Source organism: Daktulosphaira vitifoliae, unplaced genomic scaffold, assembly GCF_025091365.1.
Source record: "Daktulosphaira vitifoliae isolate Bord-2020 unplaced genomic scaffold, ASM2509136v1 Scaffold_5, whole genome shotgun sequence".
In the NCBI taxonomy this organism is placed as follows: domain Eukaryota; kingdom Metazoa; phylum Arthropoda; class Insecta; order Hemiptera; family Phylloxeridae; genus Daktulosphaira; species Daktulosphaira vitifoliae.
In genome coordinates this window covers 22,028,936-22,038,739 of record NW_026099576.1, presented here as the reverse complement: position 1 = coordinate 22,038,739, position 9,804 = coordinate 22,028,936, and the positions used below count along the sequence as shown (strand labels likewise).

General features: G+C 29.2%; 1 protein-coding gene across 2 annotated transcripts in view; it reads left to right on the top strand.

Moving 5' to 3' along the window:
* The first annotated feature begins 2,941 nt into the window (after positions 1–2,941).
* Positions 2,942–9,804, top strand: part of LOC126906819 (alpha-2Db adrenergic receptor) — a 95,228-nt gene continuing 88,365 nt past the window's right edge. Inside the window, exon 1 of one of the 2 annotated variants that reach the window (XM_050687691.1) lies at positions 2,942–3,452. The gene's annotated coding sequence lies outside the window, so the exon portion shown is untranslated. The remainder of the gene's footprint in view (positions 3,453–9,804) is intronic. The other variant, XM_050687692.1, reaches the window with a different exon arrangement.

Sequence of the window (9,804 nt, the reverse complement as noted above, 5' to 3'; positions counted from 1 at the left end):
TATATTGGCTGCTGTTTTTTCGTTAGTATTTTTAATTTTAATTTGTGTTATTTTTTACAATACGGAAAAAAATAAATTCTCAATTAATTTTGTTTATAAACACCCAAAATTAAATACCATACAATTTAGACTATATTTTACTATGATAGATGTCTAATTTTTACGGAAAAATAACAGAAATTTTAAACTATTGTGTCAAAACAATTTTTCTTGAAAATTCATTTTTTACGATAACGTAATTTAGAGATATTTTTCAAAAATTTTTAAAATTAGTTTTTTTTTTTAAATTTTTGGTGAGCATATGTTCAACTATATTAAAATCGAGTTCTTTTGACGTATTGAAAATTAATGTCATTCTAGCGTGAACTGAAATTTTTTACGTATAAAAAACCCATACAATCAAATATTACATATTTTCACAGCTTTGTATCGAAGCTAATAATTAAATTATAAGAAAGAAATGTTTCATAATTTAAATTGTATTAGTTTTCGCAAAATTCTCTATGAAAAATTAATTAGTAATTTTATATTATATGATTTACATTATAATATTAATTATAATTGTCTTGTAGACATAGGATAACTTGGCAGATAGACGAGCTCAGCTACTCAGTTGACAAACTAAATCTTTAAAAATTTAGAAAATACTGTACATAATTTTTTTAAATATTTGGAGTTGTGGAAAAATACATTTATTCCTTATGTTCGTAGTTCATTAATTAAACTTAGTATAAGATCTATTGATAGTCTGAATTTTTATACAAAATGGCCTTTCAGACAAAACAAGAGAAAAAAATATTTTATTAATGTAACTATATAAATTTACATGTTATAATTAGTTTTATAAAATACTAATGAACAGATCTTCCGCTATATTTAATCTCACTGTTGTATGGTCATTATCTTGACCTTAATCGATAAATTCTAAATTATTTATAAGTTGAATATCATAGACATTAAGGTTTTACATTTTTGTATTAATAAATTAATTTACAAACATAATAAATACACTAAATATTATATGTCTTCATAAAAATGAATTATAACAGTAATTAGTGTACTAAAATAAAATAAATATAAAGTAGTGAATATAGTAATATAAATTATAATAAAATCATGATTAGTGCTATAGATACCCACTCTTAAAAGTTCAACTAAAACTTTAGTACACTAATAATTATTTTTTAACATATCATTCAAAAGTATGTTGTTTTAGTTTTACAATAATAATTGCATTAAAACGTTATGTTTTGGTAAACTAAGCAGATTAGTGTACCAACATAAAATTCAAAAATAGACCAGCAGATATAAAAATATTCGTAAATTTTTAAATACAGTTTCAAAAGTTGCTATCGATCAGTCATTTTCTTAAAAAATTGTATAATATTTAGGTTTGAAGATATCTAGTGGTTAACGATAATGCAATCATTCTGTATAATAAATTTTAAATCAAAATTGTGTTACACTTATGCTAATTAACTTAATGAATTTGGTTGTAGACAAGCTTATTGTAAAATATTAAAATAAACTTTTCTAAAATAAAATAGAAATATATTTATTGTTTTGTTGCACAATAAAAGTCCTCTTGATGAATCTTGCGAGAATTGCAAAATATATTCTATTTAATCTACTTGATTTTATAGTTTACTTACATTAATTTTGTTAGTAATAATTAATTTAATATTCATGAATTGGGTTCTTCGCTAGTTTGTACAAACAACTAATATGCAAACACTATTAAGCAGAAATAGTTATTTTATTGTTTAGAAAGAGAAAGCTAACAAAATGGTTTCCGAATAAAGCTAAATGAGTAAATGAGTAAATTTGTTGACCATGTAATTTTTGCGTGAGATTTACATTTTTTGTTTTTAACATATTGTAAAATTGTTTGGACGGTTATTATTATTTTTTTGAATCTATTTTTATTTTTATTTTATTGCCAATTTTTTTTTATGTGTGTTTTGTAATCCATTTCTCCATTTACTAATTTGGATTATTTAATCTATCGGTACACTCCGTTAGTTAGAAAGTCTAGTGCGATTTTCATGATTGTAAGGCTTCTCAAACTTGTGATCTGTCACAAATCTCCTTTTTTGGGTTTGTCCTATACTTAAAAACAATATGTATACGTGTATAAATTACAAAATTTTTTTCTCGTAAACAACAATCATTTCTATTATAAAATATTATGTAAAAATATGTCGAATTATCGAGTAACGAATTAAATACATTCAACAATTTTTTAAACAAAATATAATAAATTATTACATTTCGTTAAAAAAAATTGTCGAATTAATTATTAATTGTATTAACTATAAATTAGTATTATATGTAAAAATGAAAAAAAATTAATAAATTAAGTACCATCAATTATTAAAAAGATTACAATATACAACCACAAAATTATTTAAAGTTTCTATCTATAAATTAAAACATCCCGATTAGTCATGCTGATACATTGTTTTTTTTTTTAATGATACGTTTGAAAAAACATCACATTAAGTTCTGGTACCAATTATAAATTAGCTAACAGTTATTTGTCGATATCACTTGTTTGATTTGTAATGCGGGTTCAAAGGTCAACTTTGTCAGGTGGTTTATTTTTTAAAGCATAATAGTGATATAAAAATAATGATGATTGCATTAACAACAGGTAAGGGTGTTTGTTTTGTAAATTATTTATTATTTCTTCTTAGGACGAAATGTCAAATAGGTTGGGCGATAGTAGACGGTTTTTTTTATAAGCATTGGTGAAACAGGGGGACACGCATAGATAGGGGTCTTCGGGAGGAGAACGAGAAGGATACTCGTGGGGGGGGGGGAGGGTTAAAGAGGAGGAATGCGGCGAAAAGAACGCGGGGGGATATACCAAGCGTGGCTACTCTGCGTTTGCGCCGTCGTTCGATTGTATGTGGTGTCGCGGTCACGTCCATACGGGCCACACACAGACTCAGTTTTCTGGCAGTAGTAGTTCGCGTTCGGCCGGTCAACCGCTCGCGCGAGTGTCGTTATCATTTTCTCCGACGCACACACACTTCATGAACGTTTCACATCAAACTGTCGGTTTAATTGCTCACGACTGCTGTCGCTATTGAATTACTTAAGTCGACCGTAAACGTTATTGGCGAAACAGCGGGGCCAAAAAAAAAATCATCTTAAGTAATTTGTGTAAGTTCGTGTACAAAACTGAACATGGTGAGCTTCAACAAGCTATGCCATATCATGTCCACCGCCATGAAAATCGTTGGATCAGTGAACGTCTAATGCAATTTTTTCGTCGAATCGACAGAAATTGATGGGCGATAGGCGGTTTGAAAAAGACTTGCCACCAGCCGGCATACGTTTTGACCTGTACTAGCCACTCATCACAAAGGGGGTATGGCATAAAAAAGGATACTCAGAAAGAGAACACTCGGATAACGAGCGACAATATAAACACTTACGAGAAAAAGGTGAGTGCGTATGTATTGTTTAAGCACATTTGTGTGTGCTATTTTTCCGAGAAAGTTAATAATAACGGTAATATTAATTATTATAATAATATGAGGGGGTTGCGCGCAGTCTATCTGTGGCGTTCCAATTAAGACGATCATCGTAAATCAACGGGCCGTGCGTTATTCTGACGGCGTCATCCGATATAGTAACCCGGTGCACTGGGTGATGGATGAAAGAGCGGTGGCGTTTGACGTTAATTTATTGTCGTTGTAATGAGTCAGAAATCAAAATTAGCCGACGACCCCTCTACTTGACGCCCGTCTGCCGATTTGTCGCGGTAAATTTCACACGGTTTTTTCCCACGTGACCTTCGCCTAAAAAAAAGCCAACGTCGAGTATCGTTTGCGGTAAGTGCCGCCGCCGCCTTTTCTCTTTCTCTCGGCAAGCGCTATCGTAAGTGTATTGTGTTTGAAATTTAATCGCCGCGCGGTGGCTTTTGTTTTTAGAAACCTTCACTAGGTCACCGGGGCTGATATTGTTTTTACTCACGGCCGGCGAATAGTTTATGTCTCTCACGAATGCACGCGATGTGTAATGACGATATTATTTTATGTTGTGGTGGTGTTGGACGTCGGCCAGACTGTTTTATGTACGAAATTAAATCCTAACGAAAACGCACTTGTTTCGCGCTTCGCAATAACATCTCGTCGTATTAGCGAAAACAACTTAAGTCGTCCGTTTGTAAATGAAGTGGTGGATGTTGGGGGGCCAAGTGCACTCGTAAGATTCGGTTCCGTTTAGAAAAGAAATTGCGTCGTTCCAAAGTGCGCCCTCGGATGGTGCGGTCGGGGAGGCTCTCGCTTTTTCACACATGATTGCCGGCAAACTACCTGAGCGCCGCCGAATACATTACACGAGTATCATTTGTGTCGCGATAATCAGCCCCGCGAAGAAGTGTATGACCCGCACGTTGAAACGGCCGGGGGAAATGAAACGGCGCGCGTTCATAAATCATTAATCTCTTAAGCATTTCTCGATCGGATAAAATATCATTACCAGCACAACGGAGTCTGGAAACGAGCGGAATAACCGTTGACGATAACGGCAGTGAACTTGGACCGAGAAATATGTATAAAACCGAATATTTTAGTCTGATCAATAACTCGGCCGGGCCGCATCGTTTGAAATTAAATTCAGTAATAACATTGGTGTCATTATTAACGCGCTGACATAATCTTAGAACATTGTTTACACACGTGGTATTCGCCTTTTCTCCGAGTCGGCAGTCTGACGGTATTGCCTAAAAAACAACCGAAAGTAGTAGCACTCAAATTTTAGATCGTCTTCAACGAGATGATACATTTACTTATTATCTCGGTGTTACACCGTACATTTTAATTTTCTGCGTAGGTCGCATCCTCTAAGCGAATAAATTAACATGCGTACGGATTAGGGAGCACTGACATGTTTTGCAGAAGCCCAAAGAAAGTTTTCGGGAGCCTTGTAAATTATTATTCGATATCAGTCTGCATAACCTGAAAGTTCAAAGTCACCCAAGTATGCTCATTGTTCAACTTAAAACAACATTGCTGTTGACAACAAGTTTACCGTAAAATATGATTTAAACATTAATTTTGCACATGGTTGTAACTTGTAGTGTTCAGCTGTGTTTAAATCCGTAAAACACTATGTGTTAAGTAAAAATCCTTACGATTTTCTGAGTTTTGTCATCGTAAAATTGTTTAAACGAATTTTAGTTTAGACAAATTAATTCTAAATATAATGAAAAATCATTACAAACTATCCAATACAATTTCCCAGTGAATTGTAACAAAATTTTCATGCAAGCCACGCGGTATAGTCGATTGTTTTTCATCATATAATTATTTGATACATTTAATTGCCATGTTAAAATAATTGTTTGCTGTTGTAAGCGAGATTCGTGCTTAAAATGCGTTTAATATTTTACTGAATGAAATGATAATATGGTTTCATTATAGGTTTTTCCCCAGTGCCTTCTTTAAACGTTTTGCATATTTTCCTTTAGAGAAGCGTTAACGACGGCAGTTACTTATTGCATTTTGTTTTTTGAACTTTGAAGACTATTAGAAAGCTTTCTGTGCAACCAATTGTGAAAATGGTAATTCAAAACTTAGCAAAAACTTAAACTTTTCAACTAATAGACAAAGTAATCACACATTTTTCAATAAAACCTGTGTAAACATTTTACAATAATTACTATCGCAAACTTGATCAAAATATTATAATGTTACTCGAAAAAAAATTAGGTCTACTGAGTTAAATTTAATTCGCTGAATTTTTTTCATACGGCTAAATTAATGCGAATGTATCGCATAGGAATAAATTTCCTTTTCCCGCGATAAAAACGTATACATTTTTTTTATTTGTGTAATTTTTTACATTTATTTGGAACGATACTATTTATTTATAATATGTAGTTTAAAAATATAAAAATAATACACTAGTAAAGTGGTCTATAAAAAATTGAAATATATTTTTTTTTATTTGAATAGATAATAAATATTTAAATTAAATTATTGATTTTTAACGAATCTTATACGCAGGCACGTAGCCAGAAAATGTTTATTGGAGGGGCCAACAATTTTGGGCCCTTGTATCATTTTCCATAATTTGTTTCCCATGAAAAGCTTGTGGGGGGTGCTCCCTCCACTCCTCCTTAGACAGTATTCCATTCTATGAATCTTACAAGTTCAAAATTTGTGTTTATTTTTAAAAAAATGGTGGATTATTCCAAGAGCTACATGATCTGCTATTTCCTTATTAATATCCTGATTAAGATAAAGTATGTCGAATGAAAAAGGGATTATTAAAAAATATTATTTCTCATAAAGAAATTGTGTTGATCCATACATTTTTCAAAAAGTTATAACATTATAAAGTTAAAAATGTAAAATACAAAATCGATAATTTTTACACAAAAATAGCATTCGGTAGCCATTTTCACCGTGAAGACAAAATAAAGTCCGAAATTTTTTAAAATAAAATAGTACATTACATTAGTTTTAATTTAATATATAGATAAAAGTGTCATTTTCCGGAACATTTTAAAAATTTAAGTGGAAAAAGTTAATTTTTTGTGAAAAAGTTGTCATTTTAAATCCCCCCGTGGGCAGGTAAAAGGTCAGATTTATAAAAAAATATATCAAATGAAAAGTAAAGATATCATGTATTTATATAAAAAATTTATAGCAATTTTAAGTAAAAAAAATTTCGAAAATTTCGAAAATTAGCGATTTTTAAATTTGTAATTTTTTGGGGGGTTTCCCCCATTTACGGAGAACGAGGGAAATTTTTCCAATTTTTGAGGGTAATATCTTCGACTAGATACGATTTGTGATCTTTTGACTTATCATTGAAAGAAATCGGTTCGTCGAGACTGAGAAAAAGTGGTAACAGACAAAAAAAAAAAAAAACACATAGTAAAAGCTAATAAAATAATGATGTGAACATAAGCTAATTAAATTTTTCAACTTTTAAGCTATTAAGAAAAAATAATTTATTCCTAAATACTAATAACAAATAAGTTATAAAAAATTTAAAAAAAAATATATATTATAAACAATGTAAAATTTATTTTATTTAAAATTAAAAACAATTCCTACCTTTTTTTAGTCATATTTTTATTACTATTATTTAGAGCACGCAAATAACAAATTAAAAAAAACAAATAAATTACCTATTGTAACTACTGAATTATAAAAAAAGAAACAAATTAAAGCTAAGATTTATCAAAAAAATTTTCATATAGTATACTTTATCGAATTTTGTAATCAACTAGATTCTAATCAATGCAGATACTTGGTAGTTTGTTATCATTTGTTGGAACAGAGCTAAAAAAAATTTACCTACAACCACGTTTGGAGTAACTGCTATTTCATTTATTATTACGTCTAGAACGTTATCTTTTTCAAATAACGTTTTCTATGAATATAAAAATGAAAGTACAGCCATAATAATAACTGTATTACTCAATAGTAATCACAAATTAATAATAATTTCAATGTATATAAGTCCTCGCACGTTTTTGATAATTCGTAAAAATATTTGAATTTTAAATTTGGGGGGGGGGCCGGCCCTGGGCCACATTAAATCTAAGGGGTATAGCTTTATAACATCCAAATCGATTTTATTTAAAAAATAATCATATAACCGTCACCAAAAGATCTTCATATATAGTTGAACATGGTGTACGAATTTCAATATTAATTACTAAAGTCTTGGCAATTTAGAGTCATCCGAACTCGTCATTAACAATGCCTTGCAAATTACTATTTATTTCGGTAGCCGATTACTCGCTAGAAGTTGATTTTTCAAAAAGCCAATGTAGTAAAAAAAACCTCACCTAACTCATACGCGTTAAATTATTACCAAATACAAAGTGGTACTAATTTTGTCACAAAATTTACAATTGTTATAATTATAATTAAATAAATAAAACTCTAATTACTAATGACAATTTATTACTATATAAAAAATTAATATTTAATAGATCTATGTGTAGTTTAATGAAAACATTTTACATTGAAATTAGTAACAAATAATAATTACTATTTTTTGCATTTCTCTATAATAAAAGCAAACAATATAATGGAAACTAATTTAATCTTTACATATAATATTAAAATGTATACAACTGTTCAACGATGGCGCACGCAATTTATTTAAAAGTACGAAACAAAAATATTTATTTTATATAATTATGTGTTATTATTTACCGCTAAAAACCCATCGATAATCTGCTATCTAAATACAAGTTTATTCCTATAGCTATTTATTAAAAACATTTCTTTAAAAAAAACATTAACAATAGCTGTACATGTTGCGTTTAATATACACATTAAAAGCAACATGTGAATATTACACGATTTAAAAATATGCTTCAATACTTAAACATCATAATCCAAAGTGAAAACAAAATTCACAATATTGAACTGAAATATTTGTACGAAATTTGTGAATAGTGATGACTGGGACAAGTTGACAAAGATAAATTATTGTGGAATTATGGTTGATAAAATTTAATGCATTAAATTTATGATGTTTTTTTAAGCTTTTTGTTTTTTTTGGTGATAAAATTTGTTATTTATCTTGAAGAATGCAATTTAAAGATGAAAAATAAATTTAAGTGGTTTTGCATATGATCTTTGCAATTAACTAGCAATTTTCAGGGGCTTAATAAAGGTTTTTTCAGTTAAATTGTCAGAAAAAAAACATACATAGTACTCATCAGTGATTATTTTGCTAACGATCTAGCCATGTGCAATACACAAAGAAATAATTTAGTGAAAAAAAAAACAAACTTATTAATAAAGCGAATTTTTGTTTATTAATTTTTTCAAACAAAAATTAACAGTTTTGTAATTACAGTTGAGTGTTCTTTTTTTTTTTAATAATGTGAACTCATTTTAATAAAATAAAAATCTACAAAGGCGTTAAAATGTACAGTTACTTTAAATATTCTAAGTACAAAAATATAATATTCGTTGCCGTTATTGAGAAAATGGGTTAATTTTTTTTTTTTAAGAACACTCAGCATGTTTGTATAACTTTTGACTGTATTCAAAGCTTTGGCCTGATACCAATTGAAACTATTTGGGTTTCTATTTGTTTACATCGTTTTTAATCTTCCGCTTTTTATTATGGTGTGTCCGTTCTATTGTATGATCTAAGCCTAGTGCTATATAATCTTAATTAGTTTTGTCCAGTCTTTCTGTGTCATTTGATAATACGAGATTGAAGGATCTGATGTTGAAGTTACTACAGCTTATCGGAATATTTGTTTCTTTCAGTACTAACGAGAGATGACAATCATATAAATATAAGATTGCTATTTTGAGCGCCAAATCTATACGAATTCAATTATAAGTAATAATGGTAAGAGTTCCAAGATATTTTATAAAAAAGATGTAGTGTTTTTCATTATACAAAGAAAATAATTCGAGTATTATACGAAATTGTAATGAAAGTCACTAAAAATATACAATTTATTTAAATGAAATAAATAATATATTAAAAACAAAATTAGGCAATATAACCTCCATTAGTACTTGTATTAATTATGTGTTAGCACAATTATACATTAATATAATCATATGATAAAAGAAAAATATTATCAATCATATAATTCTCAGTACGTTAGCACATAAGTTAATTTGATGTAATGATGTAGAGATTTTCGCATCCTACAGAGTGTTCCGTTTATCACAACCCACTGAATTACTCGCAAAATATATACAATAATGTAAATATGTGTATTGCAATTTAAAAAAAATTAGTTGGACGCCTTTAAGTTACAAAAGTTAATGCTTGAATATAATTAACAACTGG